At 44.8% G+C, this 21,536-nt stretch overlaps 1 pseudogene; it reads left to right on the top strand.

Moving 5' to 3' along the window:
• Positions 1 to 20,075: 20,075 nt before the first annotated feature.
• On the top strand, positions 20,076 to 20,711 carry LOC125758659 (uncharacterized; annotated as a pseudogene).
• The last annotated feature ends 825 nt before the right edge of the window (positions 20,712 to 21,536 follow it).

The following is a 21,536-nucleotide window of genomic DNA, read 5'->3' as shown; positions in this document are numbered from 1 at the left end:
ACAATATCCAAACTGCTCCCCGCTAGTATTTAGAAGTATATTATGTAAAAGTCGTGCTTTGGTGCCGGCTGATCTGAAAAATTTCATTATAGAAAAGCGGAAATTTTCAGCGTACACCTAACGATTAGTAAACGGGCGTTGTCCCTGAATGGAACCACTGCCCTCTGGCTAAGCAACGCACTATCCTAGCCTCTATGTCAACTCACTGGATTGTCTTAATTAGAACAGCCACCTTGGAGTAGTTGGAACATCATCTTATAAACAGTTTTCTATTATGAGACCAGTTTCTTGGAGTGCTTCAGACTCGAATAGCTCATTACCAACTGCTTTTTTCATTTGTACAAATGTATATCTAAAGACCGGTTTCCCAAGGTCAGCCTTAGAAACCAAACGCCAATAAAAAATGTGGGAAAGAAAAAAAAGAAGCAGCTCTATTGCGTGGACATTTTGCAAAAAAGTACCATTTAATGTTCGAAATTCCGCCATGCATTTCCGACAAATATTTGAAACATGCTACGGTTCCTGTTAGAGCAGCAATGACATCTCCATTAGGTGATCTGTAATACAGTCTTTCAACAACACTTCACGGTATCACTGCCAGACTTCGTAGTTGCATTTCTTCAGGCGTTTTAAGTTTCCGTAAGTGTGAAGGTCTGGTATGAAAAAAAAGAATAACTTTTTTATAAAATTTTGCACTAACAAGAAAGCTGGAAAAGAGACAGTCTAAGCATCTGCTATGTACATCTCCACTACAGCATTATTGCATTATACAACGTCATCACTTCGCCCGATAAATGAGTCAGCAGAGCCCTTTGTGATGTTAACAAGCGTTTAGCCGCATCGCATTTAAAGCCTTACAAAGGCAATAGAGCCACGACTGCAACAAAGGGCAAGCAAAAGCAAACGACGCAGGGCATTCAGCATGATGAAACTGATTGGAACAAGAAAGTAAACTGGAACAACGCTTACAAAGAGCTGTGTCACTCAGAGGCAGGGATTTAGTCCACTCAGCTATGGGCGGTCCATCTCTGTCGAAAAACCGAGTATATATATATGTAATGTATAAGCTGGCTAGCGTGCTTCCATAGTATACTGTACATACTTCCATGCTGGTACAAACTTGCCCTTGTTGGTTTGGGCATTCACTCTATCAGAAAAGTTTTCTTGTTTTCTTTGTCTTTTTTTTAAGTGTATCGAGCTATTTTTTTCTGTTTTCTCTCTTTTGTTTCCTTTCCTGATTATATTGCAGATTGCGTTCCTTTGCTACGTGTGGCTTGCACGGCACCAATGAATCTGATATGTGCGTCGTTCAGTAGCCAGTGCCGCGGTTTCTTGTCTAACACGATGTCTCTGTTTTGCTATTATTATTCGCAGTGTTGTGCCCGCCATGCACCTATATCTTGTTGTCGATGCGCAGTGCGTCTAATTGTGGAGTACTGTCCCGCAGAGTGACGCTAGACGTCCGTAAACAGTGCCTGTAACAAGTGTACTGCATTCATTCTGACGAAGGCTGGCACCTCAGCCGCCAGGTGAATAAAGCCACATCTCGTGGTACTGTCTATAACGCAATGGGTACTGTCTATAAAGCATGTTACACGTCTGCATCCCAGGTCAGTGGGCATGGACTGAAGATTGCCGTTGTGTGTGCTTCATGCCGCTTGAGTTACGTCGGCGAAAAGCTGGTGGAGATACAAAATTTCAAAAAAAAATATTTCACAAGTTAACAAAATAATACCCTTTTGTAACTTTGCCAATGTTCATATAATACATAGAGCTTTTAAATGAAATATTGTGCATATTTGTAGTCCGACAACCACGGCAAGTTTTTTGATGCTGAATAAAGAGCTTTTCTCAAAAAAAGCGAAATTAGCAATTTTTTTTCAGACGATCTGCTACACCTTCAGCGACTAAATTATTTTTCTTTTGTAATATGTCGCACAGGCCACCAGAACATAATTCATTTCAACCCTTTGAGTTTGCCTTGTTCCTGTAAAAATATCAAACTTTGCAACTTTATTCAATTTTGCTCGTGCGAAAAGCCCTCGAAGAATCGATATACATAAATAAGCGATTATTTTTACAGTTGCATCACTTCATTAGCTTGCCAGAAATACCACTTTATCGAGTGCATCCCATAAACGTCCTTTGAAAAAAATTGTTGTTTGATGCCCTTCAGCTCAGTCGGCGCAGAACTACTCTCACAAACAGGTGGGAAGATTTTTGGCAACAGAAATAAAGGAGCAGAACGAGCTTCGAACTTCAAGAAAAAGGTAGAAATTTTTTCAGCCATATTTCTGATGGTCGGAAAAACGCTGGATGATTTAGCATGGAATGACCCATGTATATATGTAAATATATATATATATATATATATATATATATATATATATATATATATATATATATATATATATATATATATATACATACACAATTGTAGGGAATGACTCCTTGGACAACGGTAAATAATATGAATAAAGAAGACGACACACGTCGCAAAACAGAACGGTTTCTTAACGTTTCGGCTGTGGGACCGGCCTTCCTCAGGATAAGCAGTGCGTTTTCATTCATCTCTCTCTCTCTCTCTCTCTCTCTCTCTCTCTCTCTATATATATATATATATATATATATATATATATATATATATATATATATATATATATATATATATATATATATATATATATATATATATGTGTGTGTGTGTGTGTGTGTGTGTGTGTGTATATACACGAACAGTGTTTCCTTCAGGTCCTTTACCCTGGTCTGCTCAAGCGCCTAACATTGCCACTATGTCACATGAAGAGGACTGAACCTCAGCGTTGAACAGTAAATAGTTTCCTGCTACCTTGAGCATAGATTCAGTGAAAATTTGCTGCTTGTTAGCAGTTCCTACAGAGCAGAGACCAAAGTTAAACGCCCTTTCCTCTTCTATAACAAAATGTCCTCATTGAACTTACGAAATAATAAGTTATCTGCTCTTCAATAACGTGCCCATCTTTTGCACTTTTAAGTGGAACAGCGATTTCTTTGAGAGGGAACGCTGCAGTGAACGCTGCAGGAACGCTGCACTACAGTTGAGAGATCCAGCCAAATTTCGTGAGCAACTGCCCATTCCGTGTGCCCTTTTCTCCCAATCCTTTGCATCTCGTATCATTCCTTACGACTGGCGGATGGCCAGAGTCATTCCCATCTTTAAGTCCGGTGATCGCTCCGTACCACTCAACTATCGCCCAATCTCTTTAACCAATACAATCTGCAAGCTACTGGAACATATCATTTACACTCAAATCATCAACTATCTTGAGGAACACACTATTATCTTTAAGCAACAGCACGGTTTCCGCAAAGGGTATTCTTGCGACACTCAGCTCGCCGGTTTTGTACATGACTTGCACTCATCACTAGACTCTGGTTTTCAAGTTGATGCTATCTTTCTGTATTATGCAAAATCGTTTGATCGCGTTACCCACTACAGGCTTATACTAAAAATAATCCGACTTAACATTCACCCCAATGTTATTGCATGGAATAAAGAATTCCTTTCTCGCAGAACATAGTACACAGTCGTTAATGACTCTCATTCTAATTATTTGAACATAACAACAGGTGTCCCTCAGGGTAGTGTTTTAGGTGCGTTGCTTTTCCTAATCTATATTATAGAGTTGCCTAATTGTGTGTCATCCCATATTAGACTATTCGCCGACGATTGTGTACTGTACCGTAATATATCCAGTAATGCCGATCGTGAGCTCCTTCAATCCGACCTTGTCAATATTAATACTTGGTGCACCTCATGGTTAATGACCCTGAATGAATCCAAAACAAAGTTAATGTCATTTACCCTGCATAATACCCGCATACCAACATCTTATGTTTTAAATAATGCCGAAATAACACTTAGTACTAGTTATAACTACCTTGGTGTTCACTTTCAATCAGATCTCACGTGGCATTATCACATTGACGTCATCCTTGCTTCAGCTAATCGTTCACTCGGTCTTATCAAACACTCTCTAAAAAATGCCCCTCCCTATATACGTAAGCTCACCTACTTAACACTCGTTCTACCAAAAATCGAATACGCTTCAGCTATTTGGGACCCAGTTCAAGCCTATCATATCCAGAATATTGTATCCTTGCAAAATCGTGCTCTGCGTTTTATTTTTTCAGATTACTCACGCCATTCAAGCATCACTGCACTAAGAGATTGCGCCGAACTTGAACCCTTATCTCATCGTCGCCAAGCAGCTCGCCTTTCGCTTTTCCGTAAAGTGTACCATCATTCAATTCTTTCTGACGATTTCTTTCAGCTCTCTGCAGTCATTTTTCCTCGCCGCGATCACCAGTACAAAGTCAAACGACCCATATGTAACACTCATCGTTTCGCTAATTCATCATACCACGCAATATCATTGAATGGAACAATTTATCATCGCGCGTAGCTACCGAAAAAAACATAACGAAATTTCAAGATATTCTACGCACTGAGCGTATTGCCTAAACGTGGTGTCCTACCTAATTCATTTCTTTTCACCTTTTTTTGTTTTTCATTTCGCATATTGTAGCGGTATTCCTTTTGTATTGTGTATTTCATGTACTCAGTTTGCGTAGGCATTCGGGTAACTCCCTACTATGCTTGCACCTTTTTTTTACCATTTGTGTCTAGTTACTTCAGTATGTTGTAGTTTGCATTGATTTCTTTGTCGTTGTTGTTGTTGTTTTCTGACTGTATGTATACCAGCCAATTGTCAAGATTGTACTTTTTGCCGTTTTTCTCGCTCTGTTATTTTTCCCAATTTATTGTGAAATGCCCCCTATATAATACACTCGTTGAGGGCCTTTAGGGGTACTTTGAATTAAAAAAAATTATGTTCCCTTGATGTTGTATAAAGATGGTTTTTATTTTAATGCGTTTGCTTATAGTGTTTCTTCTTTTCACTTCCATTGTACAATTTTCTCCGTTTTCTGCTTCAATATAGCTTCATTTTATGCTCTATGCATTGCGATTTTTCTGTAACCCCTCTGCTGCTCTGGGGCCTGTAGGGTAACATGAATAAATAAATAAAAATCTTGATGCGGAACAAGCTGCTGATATAATGAAATGAATGCGTCATTTTTTCAGCATCTGGACAAATACGATTTTTCCAATTTTGCAGCTATTGCACGCCGTAAAATTTAATACCGTCTTTTGCCTATTAAGTTGCCAGAAAATCCGCATATCAAACATGCAATCTTTTGAAAAATATAGTGATTCCATAAGCTAGCTTTGGTGCTTGCGTTACAAATAACTTCAGTACGAACGCAGGGCTTACAACAAAGCCTGCACAGTATAACAAGGATTCTATGTTATTCAGAGACGTTTCCCGCTTCCTCCAAGGGAAAAAAATTTTTTTCGCTTTACTACGTTTTTGAAGGATTAAGATTCAGATGACGATAAGGTGCATAAAGCGTCTTTCCACGCAAAACATTTCCGGAATGCATTCTTTAAAGGGAAGTATATATGCCAGAAATATATCAATGAAGAAAGGCAGACGGTCGAGTTATCGGCTGGATTCTTTCTCGTGAAGTGATCCGTAGTCATGCTATATTGCATTAGTATTCAGAGTGCCAACCAAAATGCTATTCTGCCAATATTGCAGGGTGCACCCATGCGATGACTTCTACGAATACGTGTGCGGCTCCTGGAATGGATCACGAGACACGATCACCGATGCTGTACACAGGGCTTCGCGGGCGGTGCTCCGCGAACTCGTGCTGCCCAATCAGGAGCACAAAGCGACTACAGCGGCTCGCGGTGAAAGCAAGGCTGCTGCCGTTACACTCACCGATGCAGCTCATTCACCATCGGCACTCAAACTTCGAGCGTTCTACACCTCATGTCTCGCGGAAAACATTCCTTCCAACGTGGAAAGACGGGTGAACTTCACGGTGCACCATTTCAACGCGTCGTGGGACACACTTTTTGCTATAGCCAATACCGAGCAGTCCATGCTCGAGTTCATGATAATGATGGCGCTCCGGTGAGTGCAAGAGCTTCTACATTCTGAGGCGAGTACATCATGCTGTCTAATCAGCAGCCCTAGTAGACCGGCACTTGCCTATCATGCAAATTACACGGCCTAGTCAACTCATTTTCGTTGCTTTTGACGCGCTGTTGCTGACGCATCCACCAATTTGTTCTTGTGTCTTCGTGTGGTAGTTTGCAGCGAAAAACACGTAACACAGTAGTTGCTTGCGGCAGCAAGTTATGTGCAAAAAACATTAAACATTAAAAGAAGACAGCCATACCAAGACACTATTCGCGCACATTATGTTATAACATAGGCTGCCCTTGCCGAGCAGGCGACAACGGGAAGTAGGGTGCTATTTATGCAAAAATAAACGCTACATCAAATAAGAGCAGCAGTACCCCATTATCTACCCGCAGTAAGAACGTCAAGTTGAGCGGGCAATTAATGCGCTCAAGAAAGCACAAAACCAGCACACGCCGTTTATATAACGTCCAATCTTTACATTATGAAACACAATTCACGGTGAAACGTGTTCACCAGGCGATCGTGACAACATGCGAGGTAAGTTTTGAGGTACACACTAGAAACCCGCAAATAACGAAAGCGCCCAAGAACAAATTCTCGAGACAACAAAATAACTTCCTGTCCCCGGCGAACGCCCTCGAACGTCTCGACAACAAAGTGTTGCTAAACAGCAATAATTTAACAAAGAAAATTGACGGGACGTATCCCCACACATATTCTGCTGGCTCAAGGTCGGCATACATCAAAATGCCATCATATATACATCAGTACAAAATCAGTGCATACATCAGTGCCATCACAATGCGCTTGCGTGGGTTCCACCATCTCAGTTTACAAAATTGGCATGGAGCGGAAACAGTTGGACGCGCCAGACGTTGTCATCGTGTCATGTGGTTTCTTTGCACTGAAATTTTTAAAACCATAGCTTCTAGACCTTTTTTTTTATTTGTCATGATAGCTCAAGGTTTCTTCATCAGAAATGCCGTTGCCTTATAATACGACTCCTCTTCCACGTTTTAAAATGACTGCATAGCGTAGCAACGCAATTTAAAATTGAATGTATATCTAAGTTATGAGTTAGCACATTATTCTTTCCCAAATGTTTTTCGTACGCACATTTACTCCACTGTGTAGGTTTGCGTATGTTTGATTTGCTTAGTTTGCGTCTTAGCAGTTTTCTTGAAATTACTGTGCTCTAAACGTCCAAGGCCATGTATGCGCTGTATGCACGATTACGTAGTTTCTAAATGTTTCATCGGCAATATTGGCTTGCCTTAGGATTACTCAAAAATTTACAATATAAAGTACCAAAATGCCTGTAAGTGTAGGAAGTTCGCAGTAGTTTCCCATTTGAACGCGCTGGCTTCGTTACGCAGTCCGTACCGAAAATGCGAGAGTGGGACTACTTCAGGTCTTCGCCAACTGGTTGGGGTCAGGAAAGTTTGTGCCAGTTCATTTTTAAGCCCTTGCGTTAAACCGCTTTGCATGCACTTCGACGCTTTGGCGTAGGAAGCCGTCCGCCGTCATTAGCATCTCGCTCTCCGAGTGCCATCGATTGAGTGCCTATGCGCACCGAGCCAGCTTGCGTAATGAGGCGGAAGTAGGCCCATAGTGCATGACTAATATTCCGCAGTGAGTGCTTTTAACACCCATTCTAACTATACGAAAGTGTTTATCAGGCGTATCTTTATGAAATACGTATGGACGCTATTGCCTTACCGACAGTAATCAGAACTTCAGAACCATTGACACTAATTTATTGCAATGATAAAAACCTGGAGGTGATGGCGGACATCTGTGGCCAGAAGGGTTAGGCGCATAGCTAGATAGAACGACATTTATCAACGTGTGTTCTCTTAGCAGGTAGCAGATTAGGCACGACATTATGTCTCTATACAGAGGATAATAACGGGCCGGCTCACGCGTGTGCTACTGTAATTATATATACAGCACGTCAGGACTACAATACGCGTTGTCTAATTCTGGTTCAAGGTCGCGACTATATTTACAATCACAACGATGCAAAGAGAGGCTAGGCGCCTTTCAGCCAGTGAACGACCACTTTGACCAATCTCACTTCAGACAAATACCGGCCTACCCTGTCAGAGGCATCCGCTCCAGGGCGGGAGGAGAGCAAGACGCGTGTGCTCTAAATCTCTTTCTGGTGTACATATAGCTTAGAAACCCCTATTATTCTCTGCATTCTGTTGTACAGTCGGCTACAACCGAACAAAAATATCAGCGCCGCCCACGAGGCCGCACTGCGATTTTTAACACGAAAGTATTTTATGCGGGGTCCACCAAGATTTTCATGACGTATTTCCGTCACGGAAACACGTCAGCAAAATGTACGACATCAAATGGCAAAGAAAAAAATGTTAAGGAAGAGTTCCATTGACAGGAGTTGAACCCATGACCTCTCGGTCCTCCACGATGAGTGGCGGGCGTTTAGCCCACTGACCTACCGCCAAACACAATACGCAGACTACATGAACGCGCCTTTTATCTCTCACACTTTCCTCTCACGGTGCTATTGGATGGATGGATGGATGGATGCTATGAGCGTCCCTTTGGCTCCCCCCCCCCCCAAAAAAAAAACGCGCCGATGCTAACGACCGTCCCATTCGTCGCGTTTCCAATAGAAATTCAATTTCGTCAATTCTTTAACACAGCGTGAGGTGGCACCTTTAGCCCAAGCCTCACTCATAGCATCCATTCATATAAAAAAATAGCTCTCCGACGCTCGCCTCGCTGTCGCACCGCGTTCCCCGCTCGCCCTGCGAGAATTAACGGCCAGGCTAGAGGGAAGACACGACCCGCGTAAACTTTCTCTTCCCGTTTTACGACGCTTTGAAGGAGTGCATATCAATTGCAGTGTTTATAACGTGCTTGTTGATGGCATTTTTGCACGGGATTGACTATATGCGGTGTCCACGTATATGTTAAGAACTTCAGCTGCCACAAGGGTTAAATCATGATCACGGGCGTTAGTCGTCGGTACGGAGATGTGCCACTAGGCGTCAACGTGAGTGCGTCGACATCAAGCGGTGCTATATCTGCCAAACAAAAGTATACATTGTAGAAGCTCCCATATACCAATTCACTATAAGCAATCAACTACTTTCGTGAAGACACGTTTCACTTTCGTGTTATACCGATTCCTATGACGGAGGAATCAGCCAGCTTGTTTTTTTTTTTGCGTGCTTCGACGCTCCAAAGGAAGTACAGTGAAATTTCACTTGAACGAACTGTAAGGGACCTCATGAAAAAGCTTGTTCAAGTGAAGTTCGCTAAACTGGAACAGCTATGTTCTAGCTTGTAATCACAGGCTGAAAGAAACATAAGGTTTTCGAATGAGATGTCAACCCACTTATTTGTCATGATACTCATTTGAACGTGAATTTAGGCTTGTTGAAGATCTTGTGATGAATGCAGTAATATTTTGCTGTACTTGTGTTTTCAACGCTGCAGTGGTCACAAATTGAGTTACTGTGCCCACGCTCTCCTGAACTATCTTCGGCACGTCACTCTGCTCAATGGTTCTACGCAAAATATCCAGTTGTTTTTTTTTTGTTCGCAGGCATGCGCTTCTGTTTGGTGCTCAAAATAACCAGCCCGCGATTGCGTCGCTAAGGCCGCAGGTGTCACTGCGGCTAGACTCCGGCTGACTCCAAAAATATGTAGAACGACCAACCGAGTTCAAGGCCAATTAGGGCCCACTTTTAGTTACCTGATAATGAAACGCCGTTGTCAACGTAAAATTGGGGCCTCCGTGATTAGCTCCGGTGGCACGCAATTGGTGGAGCTGATCGCGAAGACCACGATAAAGCTATGCTACATGAAGTGTTGTTAAATTAATGAAGGAAGACAATTTTGAGGACTCGTTTCTTTGTTTGTGAAAACCTTCATGAAAACCAGCAGATAATGAAGCCAAAGAAGGAATATGGGACGTTAATTGTACTGTTTTAAGTGTATTGTAGCAATTGTGATAACGATGTGAAGAAAGTAAAGTGGACGAAAAGACAACCTGCGGCCGGCAGGGATCGAACCGGATCGAACCTGCAACCTTACTTGGCTTCATTATCTGCTTGTTTTCATTATTACAGTGTTGTTGTACTTGTTGAAGTAATCAACATGACCTGAGAGGCATGGGATGGTGTCGGGGATTATGTTCGTAGAACGGACGTGGGTTAGCATTGGCGCTTTCGGGGGGACTTAAAGGAAGTTCGTAAAACTGAATAGTTCCTTGAACTGATGTTCGTTCGAGTGGTACTCTACTGTAGTTCCCAAGAAATGGCAAGAACTTATAAAAGTTTATTGCAAAATAGTGCGTTACTATTGAAAGACAGACAAGAAACCTAGGCAAAATATTTTGGAAAGGCACGGAGTTTAGCGTAAGAAGCTATATATCTGCTGTATGAATCGTACCCCCGCTACGGGCACCCCGGAGCCCACGAAGCAAAACGCACACCTCAAAGGCGATGCTTTTTAGCACTACTTACTTTGATGTAAAGGCATAAAATAATACGTTAAATATCGACTTAAGTTAAGCTGTTTCTTTTTGCTTTTACAAGAGGTAGCGGAGGCACTAGTGAGGCGGTTTGAAACTGATTGCACTTTACAAAACATTTGTGACCAGCAACCACAACAACTGTGACTCGAAGCGAACTATATCGAAATGATCCGAGATTGACTTTATGAATTTCGGGTTTAATTGTTAAGGTAAGCACCACATTGCATCTCGATTCACTGTGCTTCTCATCGTGTTTGAGGTAAACACAAAAGGGCCATTTCGCGGGCTTGTTACACCCTCCGTTAAACCGCCAAGAGTAAACTGAGTGACATGGTCTCGTGCGGGGGTTTTAGCAGGTATGCGTTACGTTCGTGCGTATACGGCTTCTTTCGGTGTACGAAAGAGTATACAGTAGTGGGCACTGCAATATAATTTTCCGCTAGCGGCAATTTACCAATGCTGACAGTGGTCTCCTCAGCGTCTACTCGGCGACAACAGCCTGCCAGACAAGCAGAAGAGAGATTGGTTGCTAACTGAACTCGGCATCATTCAACGCGACGTGCGGATTAGCGTCAGCGCAATTAACGTGTCGAGGAGATAAAAGTACGCGGCGCAGGTAACGTTTAGTCGCTCACCTTGTCGCACAAATTACGTTGACACCAAGACGATCTACACGGCCGAAGTGGCTGTTGCGAAAAGGATAATGCCGGATTATTGCTTGCTTCGAGAGCATAGACTGGGGTGCCCAGAGTATTGGGAGTGTTCTGGGTAGCGAAGAAAAGGCTCGACAAAAATACGATGGAAACAACTGCAACGTACTTTGGGATCATCCTCTAGAAACATCTCAAGAACTGCGGCCTCACAATGGATAAGACTCGCTACCATCACTGTAGAAAACGCTGTTGGTGTAATGTGGGGTGTTCGCGAAATGAACGATTTCGGCAGTGGCAGTCACTGACTTAGGCAAGCATCTAGGCGTGAAGCACAGGAGGACAAGGAACACTGTAGAAAGGACCTGCACCAAAATATCCTTGTGATATAAAAAATATGCTTCGTGACATGGACATCCCGAAAAAGTTACTTTTGTTTTCAGCTAAATGATGCACTTCCACACCTAAGAAGAATACAAGCCGTAAAACTACCGCCACACCACTATACAGTTGGACGTGAGTCTGAACGCTACGTTGCACATCTTAATACTCATGCAGGCTTGCATTCTGGCCTTACTATGCTAATCTGTGGTGTTCCTGTTCTGACAGCGCTCCACGTTCCAGAGCAAAAGAAACCTGGGAAAGAAATGTTTGTGCAAGAAATCACGTCCTCTCGAACTGGTGCAAGAACACTAGGGCTATCACAATACTTCTGATAAAAAGAAAGCTTAACTATTAATTCTGCAATTCTTCATAAAGCTAGGCTTCATAAACGATGACGTCTGTTCCATAACAACAGCGAGGGAACACGGTACAAGAAAGACTGATAGGACTGGCGTGGCTGACAACATGAGCGTTTATTTCGAAGGTAGAAATATACTATACCAAACTTGGGCAAGGTAAATAACAAAAATACGGGAATAGGCCTTACACATGCGTCCAGACTAGTCCATGGATATGGAATGTTCACGTGCGGAGATAATTAATCTCCGCATGTGAACTTGTCGGATCGACGGTGTGCTTAAACACGATGACGCATTGGAATGAATTGTGAATGCTTCGTAGATTTCCCGGGCGCGGCAATCAGGTATCTGCTCAAGATGCGCGTCTCATCGAAATTAGGAGTGCAGCCACGCTCGGCATAATGGATTGCCAAATTACTTCCAGTTTTGGCCTTGAGGTTATTCTTGGGCTCTCGCAGCCGGTCGTTGATGCAGTGAACCACCTGCCCGACGTAAGGGCTGCCATAAGACGTTAACACCTCAAAGATGACTTCACTCTTGCAGGACACAAACCGCGTCGCATGTTGCTTCTTGCAAACGGAAGGATTTGGGCGAGTGGCATTCACTTTCTTGCACAATGAACCCAGTTTGATTGGCGCCGAGAACACCGCCCTTACGCTGGCACGTGCAGCAGCCTTCTTGATCTTGTGCGCATCACCGTGCAGCTTGGAGATAACCGCCACTCTTGCCCTGTTATCCGCAGCTGCGTTGAAGACGCGTTGTGAAGGGACACTTAGTAGCCCCTATGCTTTTTTTTATTTGATAAACACGGACACCAAGAGCCGTGTTTGGTTGCTACGCAGTCATGTGCAGGCTGCAGCAACCGAAAGGCGTGCAGCAAGGAGCTTTTTTTTAGGGGCGAAGCTCCTTAAGGCGGCACCCGTTCGTCCCTCGTAGTTGTAGTCATAGTCGTAGTGCGTAACCAGTCTTACGCTTTGACCTCCAAGGTGGTGCCGGTGGGAGATTTTTCCTGTGCGTTGTTGAACAATAAAAAATTCGCAGCGGTAGCTAAAAGCCGACTTCTTCTGTCTCTCATTCCCATTAGCAGCCATTCTTTACCTCCAAGTATAGTGCCTGGTGAGATTTCTCCTGTGCGTGATTAAACAATAAAAATTTTGTTCAAAACGCCGTTGATTGATGAAATAAACCAACGAAAGACGCCAGATGTTTTGTAAAAGCAAAACGGAAGAACGCCAGATGTTTCTAAAGCAAAACGAAAAGACGCCAGCTGCTTAACGAAAGACGCCAGGTGTTTTCTAAAGCAATGGTTTTCTAAACAATGAAAATTCACAGCGTACATGTAAAATTAAAGTGAGCTGCAAGTCGTCATAACTCATCGAACCTTTAGTATAAACGTGCCCGATCTCACGTCGGTGATGATGTACTGGGCAGAATTCACGGAAGATTCACGGTTTACCGATGAACCTCCGCAGCTTCGCCCACTCATCATCATTCACTCCGTGGATATGCTGTGATTTTTTAGATGCGAAGTATCTTAAGGCGGAGCTCAATCCGGTGGTGGTGGTGGTGGTGGTGGTGTGCGGCGTGACCACCCTTACTGCGCATGCGCATACCCTCTCCACACACCTCCTCTCCACTTTCCCTCTCCCCTCCCCTCCCCACTTTCCCTCTCCCCTCCCCTCTCCACTTCCCATATCCACTTTCCCTCTCCCCTCCCCTCCCATCATTCCCTCTCCACTTTCTCTCTCCCCTCCCCATCTCCACTTTCCCTCCCAATTTCCCTCTCCCCTCTCCCATACCCATCTCCCCTCCCCCTTTCCACTCTTCCTCTGAAACGCGGGCTAGACCAAAGCTAGGTGGCTTTGGCTAGACATACCGAAATTCTCTCCTGCGCAACGCCGCGATGTGCTCGAGCGCATGCGCGTCCCCTCCCCTTCTCTCTCCTCTCCTACGCTGCCCCCCTCTCGCCCGCCTGCCCTGTGAGAATTAACGGCCAGGCTAGATGGAAGATACGACGCGTGTAGCGTCCCTCTTCGCGTTCCACGACGCGAGGTCGGTAGCATGCCCAACGAACGCCAACGGAACGCGATCGTGCAAGTGCTCTGGCTTCGCATCGCCTCATGGTCCCCTTTAGCGGGAGGTGGTGTTTGTTTTCATTATGTGGGGCAAGGAAAAATAATAATTAAGTTTTGCGTGGCTGTACAAAACTCGCCTGGAAAGCTTCGCGGTTTCGAAGAAACTTTCGTGCGAGGTACGTCTGCTAAGTAAGCTACACGCAGTTCCCTGGGTAAACTCACAGGCAACTTGAAAAAACATTCCACTTCTATAGAGCATAACGTAGGGCATGTTGCTTAATGGCAGTAACTACTTTAGCTCTACAAGCGGTCAAAGGACTGAAAGGAACGACGCTGACACAATGCTAGCTTACGACGTCATCCTGCAATGTACACATTCATATTGATTTTTTTAAAGCACTTAACTTGTACAAATGCGCCTGCATAAGCTGCTATCTGTTTTCTGTACATATGTGTACCGGGTTCTAAAATAGACAAAATGTTGGAAGTTATATATGTCAGAACAGCGCAACAGACACGGACTGGCGAAGAACACGCACACTCGGTAGATCGCGCGGTGTCCGCTTTGTTCCTTCCACTCCTTGGTTAATACTGTGCGCCGAAAGGGTTCCTTGTTCGGTTTTCTCGGCTCGCTCGGCTTATCGCCATCAAATAAATGGCACTCACATTTTGTGGGCGTATTACACTCACATAAAAGTTACACCACTTAAGAAATAATAATTTACATAAGTGCTGATTCAGTAGATGCTGATTGCTGTAGCAGAAAGACCAGGCACATACTTAACAAAAATACTTCTCTTTATACGTGCCTTTTCCCACTGGTCATCCGGTTTCGTTAATGATATGTCCCGTATCGTGATTGATTGAACAATTATTTTACAATAATTTTTACCATTAATCATTTTTGTGAATACGGGCCCACATGGAAATTCAGAAAATTAAAACTTGCCTTTGATTAGGCTTAAAATATTGGGCATTGATTAGAATTTTTGTTGCTGGCACGTATTTGTTCCCAAGAAACGATACTTTCACGTTGTAGCGTATTACGCGTTCGAGTTTTGGGCAGTTAGCTTCATTTTATAGTATCTACACGAAAGACAACATCTGTCGTTCGGTTTCGTTTTCCTCCTCCTCAACGAAAACACCGGTTTCGTTTTTCTGCGTTTTAATTTTTCCAACTTGCATTTTTATTTTGCACCCTTGCTTGATGCCACAACTAATCAGATATTATAACAAGACAGAACTGCAGGAGAAAATCCTGGTTTGAAGTGATGAGAAATCGTCATAGTGTTTCTGTATCCATTTATCCACTGTCGCCGGCTCCAGCTAACATTCCAGCGGCCCCGTTCTGGGTTTACTTATGCTGCTCTTTGTGAGTGTTAAAACATTTGAAGTGCTATGTTGAGGATTTTTTTTTTCTCTCGGACCGCCGATATCATTCCGGATGATTTCGAGAAGTCAAACGTGGATGGGGAAAAAAATGTTGAAATCAAAGGCGGTGCAAAGCAGCGTACTCCTGTCTGTGTGCTAGCTGGCAAGGCCATGGAAATAATTTCCCGGATAATTAGAGACGTGAGTTGGGCTAGTTGGTGCGTATTTACTGCAGACACGACTGAATAGCGCAAAAGAAACCACAGACAAGGTACAGACGACAGACAGGATGGAGCGCAAACTTCATCTGAGCATTTATTCACAAAAAACACGAAAACACAAACTACGCAGGAGGTTTTGCAACACGCAAAATATCACTCAAACACGCCCCGCAAAACGTCACTAACCTTAACACTTCCCATGCTTACGCAACCCACACGTGCCACACCTAGGCAAACGGTTCCGTGCGCAGATTTCTTTTTAAGTATATGCATTATCTATTGCTGAGAGCCAGTGACGGTGCACTCACACATCTATCACCCACTTTTCTTATTCAAAAAGCATCGAAAATTTATCTGCCTGCTTGCCCTCTCAACCGCCTGAGCACACGTGTGCAGTTAAACTGCGCTGTACACATACATCTCCGGCAATGGTCCGCGAGATGTCCGGCAACCGCGACAGCACTGACAGCTGCACGGTGTTCCTTCAAACAGTCGTTTAAGCAACGACCCGTCTGACCAATATAGAGCTTACCGCATGACAGTGGAATCACGTAAACCACTGCAACGTAGCATTATACGAACTGCGTGGCATGCTTTTTTACACAGGCGCGAACACCCTCCGCGGCATTTACTATGCGGCACATCCTGGAGAGTTTTTTCGGCGCAGTAAAAACTACTGAAACGTCGCACTTCAGTGCTGCCTTCTTGAGACGGTGCGGCACTTTGTGCATGTACGGCACCGGTACATGACGCGCCTGACTGCACTGCTCACTGAGCCCCGTGCTTGGTCGAGCATGCTTGACCTCGGAAACGAGGCTTTCCGCTACAGACACTATGGTGCCGTCAGGGAACCCCACGCTTCGCAGTCTACTAACCTGGTGCATAACGCTCCAGGCCACCTGGTGCTCACAGGTTTTCTGCGGGCGACTCGAAGGCAATTCACTGCTATTCCCCTTTTGACTGTCTTCGAGTGGGCCGAAATATAGTTGAGGATGGGTTTCTTACTTCGGGGGCAATATGCCCAGCAAAGTTGACATTCAATAAACCTAATGCAGAGATCGAGGAATTGCAAGCACCCGTCTACTGGCATCTCATGTGTGAACCTTAGCCCGCAGGAATTTGCTTTGAACGTTTCCAGAATACTAGTCACAGCAACAACCTTTGCATCATTAGCCACGCCTTTCATAAAAATCAGAAAATCATCGACATACCTAAAATTTTTTTTGCAACTCAAGTCTTGTCAAACACGCGTTCACTCTCTTGTCAAAACTGGATAAATAGAAATCACATAAAATCGGCGCGATGTGTGAGCCGAGGCACACACCGTCCTTTTGAATGAACGCATCACCGTTAAAATCAACAAGTGTAGATGATAGGTAAAATATGAGCAATTCCAGGAAATTGTCAATTGATAATTTTCTGTAATTGCTCAGATTTTAAGTATACAAACAAAAGGCAACCATCAAGAGACCATTTCACGATGCGTAATAAAACAGTCCAATGCACAGGAAGCGAGAGATGAAGGGAGAATGCAAATGAAAAGGTGAAAACTGCCGGGGCCATTCGTCCCTCATAAAGCGAGCTTTGTACCACTGATCGTAAGATACACAGCTGAATTTATCGTGTGTGTACTTCATCGCTTTGGCCTTACGTTTATACCCAATTTTAACGCATGCCGCTAGAGAATGGACGCCGGACGGCTTGCCTCGAACTCGATATCGTGCTATCCCTATTGCAAAACCAAGCGCCACTGGGTACCAGCGTCCAGTGCCATGCCGGATTATGGGTCCAGCGTCGCGCTGGATACTGGGCCGCTGGAGAGGCGTTTTACTGGGAGGCGCTGGGTACTCAAGGTCAAAACGGCTCTACAGCGTTAAAACAGCGGTGCCTACGTTCCCTACATAAATAAATTACTAGAAAAAGTCATATAGAAAGGATTAGTGCAATAAAAAAACAAAAAAAAGCCGTACGAAAAAAAAAAAAAAAAACTCCACCACGAGGACTCGAACTCGCCACCTCTCAAACTCCAAGCGAGTACTCTACCAGTGCGCCACGCCGAAACACGTTAAAAAACGATGTAAAAGAGCTAGTAAATACAGTAAGAAAGCGTTTCGTTTCATATTTCGGTGTCGTGCATTCAAGGAAGACGCGATCTTCATTTCCAGATCACGCATGCTTCTTTATTAGACACAAACAGAGGGTGGCCGGCAACGAATGAAATGCCCAAAATGGGAAGAGCACTAGGTTTCTTCAAGAATTCCCGTTTTAACTCCGACAATTATCAAATGGATCGGGGAGCCGGGTACAGTTTGACAGCTGTTACTGCCGATTTTTAATAGCCGTTTCTCGCCCTTGCTAATGATGAGCATGTACAGAAGCTTTATGATGACTCGTTCGATAAACACGCGCCTACATGAATTCATACTGAGTAGTTTTGTCGCGCGAGTGACGATATTACTGCGGGGCGGGCGTGTCTGTATTCTGACTTGCAGTTCTAGCGATACCTACAACTATAAAACCGCTCAGCAAAAACAAATACATTTAGTTGAAAAAAGATACCGGTGTGTTAGTTCACTAACTAAGGTATGTGTTCTGATGTATGAGTCAGAGAAGTACCGGCGAGTGCGGCCGGCTGCTTTCGGTGAGCCTACGTTCGTTGCTGAAAGCACGTCGCATCGATGGTCATCGCTCCTTGTGCGAACACCGTACACAAGAAAAAATGGTTAATTTAGGTTAACGAATGTCCAGACTATATTTTACAATAAATCTTACACGTTGGAATTGCGTGTACTTAAACCAAGAAGCGCCGGTGGCATGCAGACGGACTCGGCCGGTACGCTAGGCCTAACGCTCGCTGGGAGCCGCACTGGGTAGGACCGATCTCGGCGTAGATGAGTTGAAATGGTTGAAGTTTCTGCATTTTAGCCTCGAAACCTTTTTAACTGATACCTAACGTATAGCTGAAGTAAGTGGAAGTGCAAGAATTGCCCGAGATGCGTTTCTGGTGTGGGGATATCGAACGACGGCTGTTTTTCTGGCCTCCGTTGGGAGCGGCCGCGACGCCAGAGCTCATTTACTTCTTGCCAACCGCACGCCGATGTAACGATTTGCTCTGTATGTTCAGACCAACGCCAAGCCGGTGGCATGATGCGAGGTTCGCGTCCGGGCCTTCAGGTGTCGCCCCCATCGAAACGACGACAGCGCACCGCCGGCAGCGGTAATCGAAACGCCATCTAAGCCTTTTTTTCGCCGATTTTATTTGTAAGACTTCAGATCAATATGCATGAAAAACCGTTTCTCATTTAATTTTAGGCTGCCAGAAGCGTGCATAGCGCGAAGGCTAAAAAGATTTGAAAGTAACGCACTTTTGGTGGCAGCGCAAACCAGAAAACAAACAGTCACGCCGCACTGGTAGCACTGGTGGCCGTGCAAGGGACGCGTATATGTTCATATCAGTTATAGACAGTTTGCTGATTACTGTGAATGAAGTGGTGCGACATCTTGAGCAGCAGAAGTGCAGAGACTTTAGCGGTATACCTTTCTTATACCAGCGAAGGCTTCGTGCAGTTCGGTGTATTTATCATCCAACGCTGGACAGCTTCTGTGCTCCGGACATCTGTGGTGGGGCTATGCGTAGTACGTACCTTCTTTGCATATAAATGCTTATGCATGCATGTTATTCACTGGTATACATGCTAAAACGCTACTTACGTGTCGTTCGTTTTGTGTAAACATCGATGCAGTCGCAATAAAATAATTTATTGCAGCAAGTTTGTGTGATCAGCGTTGTCATTTCGCTCGACCTGTATGCGGCAGCACTACCCTACTAAAGTAAGTATGTAAGATACTTGTGAGTACCTAATGAGTAATTGACTACAGTGTACGTTATGGAAACGAGAGAAATTCAGGGTGGGCGGAGAGGGGGCTGCCGGAGCGAGCGGGGGACAGCGGCGACGCAGTAGCAGACGACGACGGCATCGTCTGCTATGCGGAACGCCCGCCGCCATATCAAAGCGCCCTTGTGCGTTTGAAACGTATTTCATTTTATACACAGCTAAAAAATCTACAAACAATATTCGTAGTTCTTAAAACTAAATTGCATGTGAAAGATGATAAAAGCTTTTTCTGTTGAGAGCAAGATAACATTTTTAATTGTTTTTTCAACTACCGTTAGAATCCAGACGGCGCTACCATCGTGTCCAAACTTCGTCCCCATTGGCTCTATGGACATGTCACTCCCTTGCCAACGCCTCCAGACTTAGAAACATTACAATATGAAGTCATAACCGCAACACATCACGGATGCAAAACTAATATATATGATCGACATGCACAAATTGTGTATTCTGTTGTATTCAGCATGTGCGTTATCATCTAGATAGCCCTAGGCATGCGCAGATGCACGCGCACGTGCCTTATCATGTCAGCTAACATCTGGGTATATTAACCATCACGGACTAAGAATAAACAGAGTTGTTTGAGGTACTGGGTCGGTGTAGTTACTTCGCGATCCTGCGGCTCTCCGACGTAGTTCGGCAGGGCATGGCGGCGGATACCACAGTTGGCGACGAGTGGTGAAGTGACCGAAAGCTGAAGCAATGAGCCTGCACCAACCGCCCGAGTTCCTGCCGACGCCCGGGAAGCCTACCCTTCCGTGGACGCAGTGGCACCGCCTTTTCAAGAATTATCTCCTGGCATCGGGGAGCGACGTCCACTCATCTGCTCGCCGTAAAGCTTTGCTGTTGAACTGCTTGGGGGTGGAAGGCCAGCGATTGTACTACGCATTACCGCATACAGCGGGAAAAGAAGAAAGCGGCCCGAGCGACGAGTACGATGCAGCGGTGGCTACGTTGGACGCCTACTTCACTGCTAAAACGAACATCGTCGTGGAACGGCACCGGTTCGGACAGCGCACCCAACTGCCTGGGGAGACCGCAGCAGCATTCGTCACGGCACTGCGCGAGTTGGCATTGTCCTGCAACTTCGGGGAGCAAACTGACGACTTCATTCGTGACCAGCTTGTAGCGAAAACGAGCAACCATGTTCTTCGGGAACGCCTACTTCTGGAAGGAACTTCGCTTACGCTTGAACGTGCGCTGACTATCTCGAACAACACTGAAGAAGCCACGAAATACTCACTTGAGCTACAGTCATCAGCCGCGAGCATCCAAAAGGTGGATAAACATCAGATGCCAGCCCGTACAGAAGCACGAATGCCGTCTTCGCAGCACAAAGCGTGTTTTCGTTGCGGGTCTTCTCGGCATCTCGCAGATTCCAAAACATGCAAGGCGCGGGATAAAACATGCAGTAAATGCGGCAAACGGGGACATTTCCAGCGTGTATGTCGGAGCGGCATGCCAGACGAGCGGGCACTTGCTGTCCGAGAGGTTGATACCTGCAATATATCCGAAGACCTCAACGTGTTGCTTCTCGCCCGGCAGAAAAAAGCAGCAATACATGTGGACACCCTCGTGCAGGACGTGCCCGTACGTCTCCTCGTAGACACAGGCTCTGCTGTCTCGATTCTGTCGGCCGTCACGTATTCGAGGTTGAAATGCCCTCCGGTGCAGCCGACCTCAGCGGCACTGTACGATTTTTCTCGCCGCAGAATAAGCACTGAGGGGTGTCTTACGGCGCCAGTCTTCTTCCAAGGTCGGCACGCCGAGATACTTTTCTACGTCGTCAAAGGCGGTACGGACATCCTCGGCATCGACGCTATCGAAGCCCTGCGGCTGCACATCAATGGTATGTCACTTCAATGCACTAACATTACACAAGCGCCAGAAGGCCTTGATCCTGAACTTTTCTCCGAATTTTCAACCTTGTTCGATGGAAAGTTAGGGCTAGCAGCAAATTTCATTCACAAGGTCAAGATAAGACAAGGGGTCACGCCTGTCGCTGCTAAGTTACGCCGTTTGCCACTTT

This window comes from Rhipicephalus sanguineus, chromosome 5, assembly GCF_013339695.2.
Source record: "Rhipicephalus sanguineus isolate Rsan-2018 chromosome 5, BIME_Rsan_1.4, whole genome shotgun sequence".
NCBI lineage: Eukaryota > Metazoa > Arthropoda > Arachnida > Ixodida > Ixodidae > Rhipicephalus > Rhipicephalus sanguineus.
Note: the sequence above shows the minus strand (reverse complement) of the source record. Positions and strands in the feature narration are given on the sequence as shown.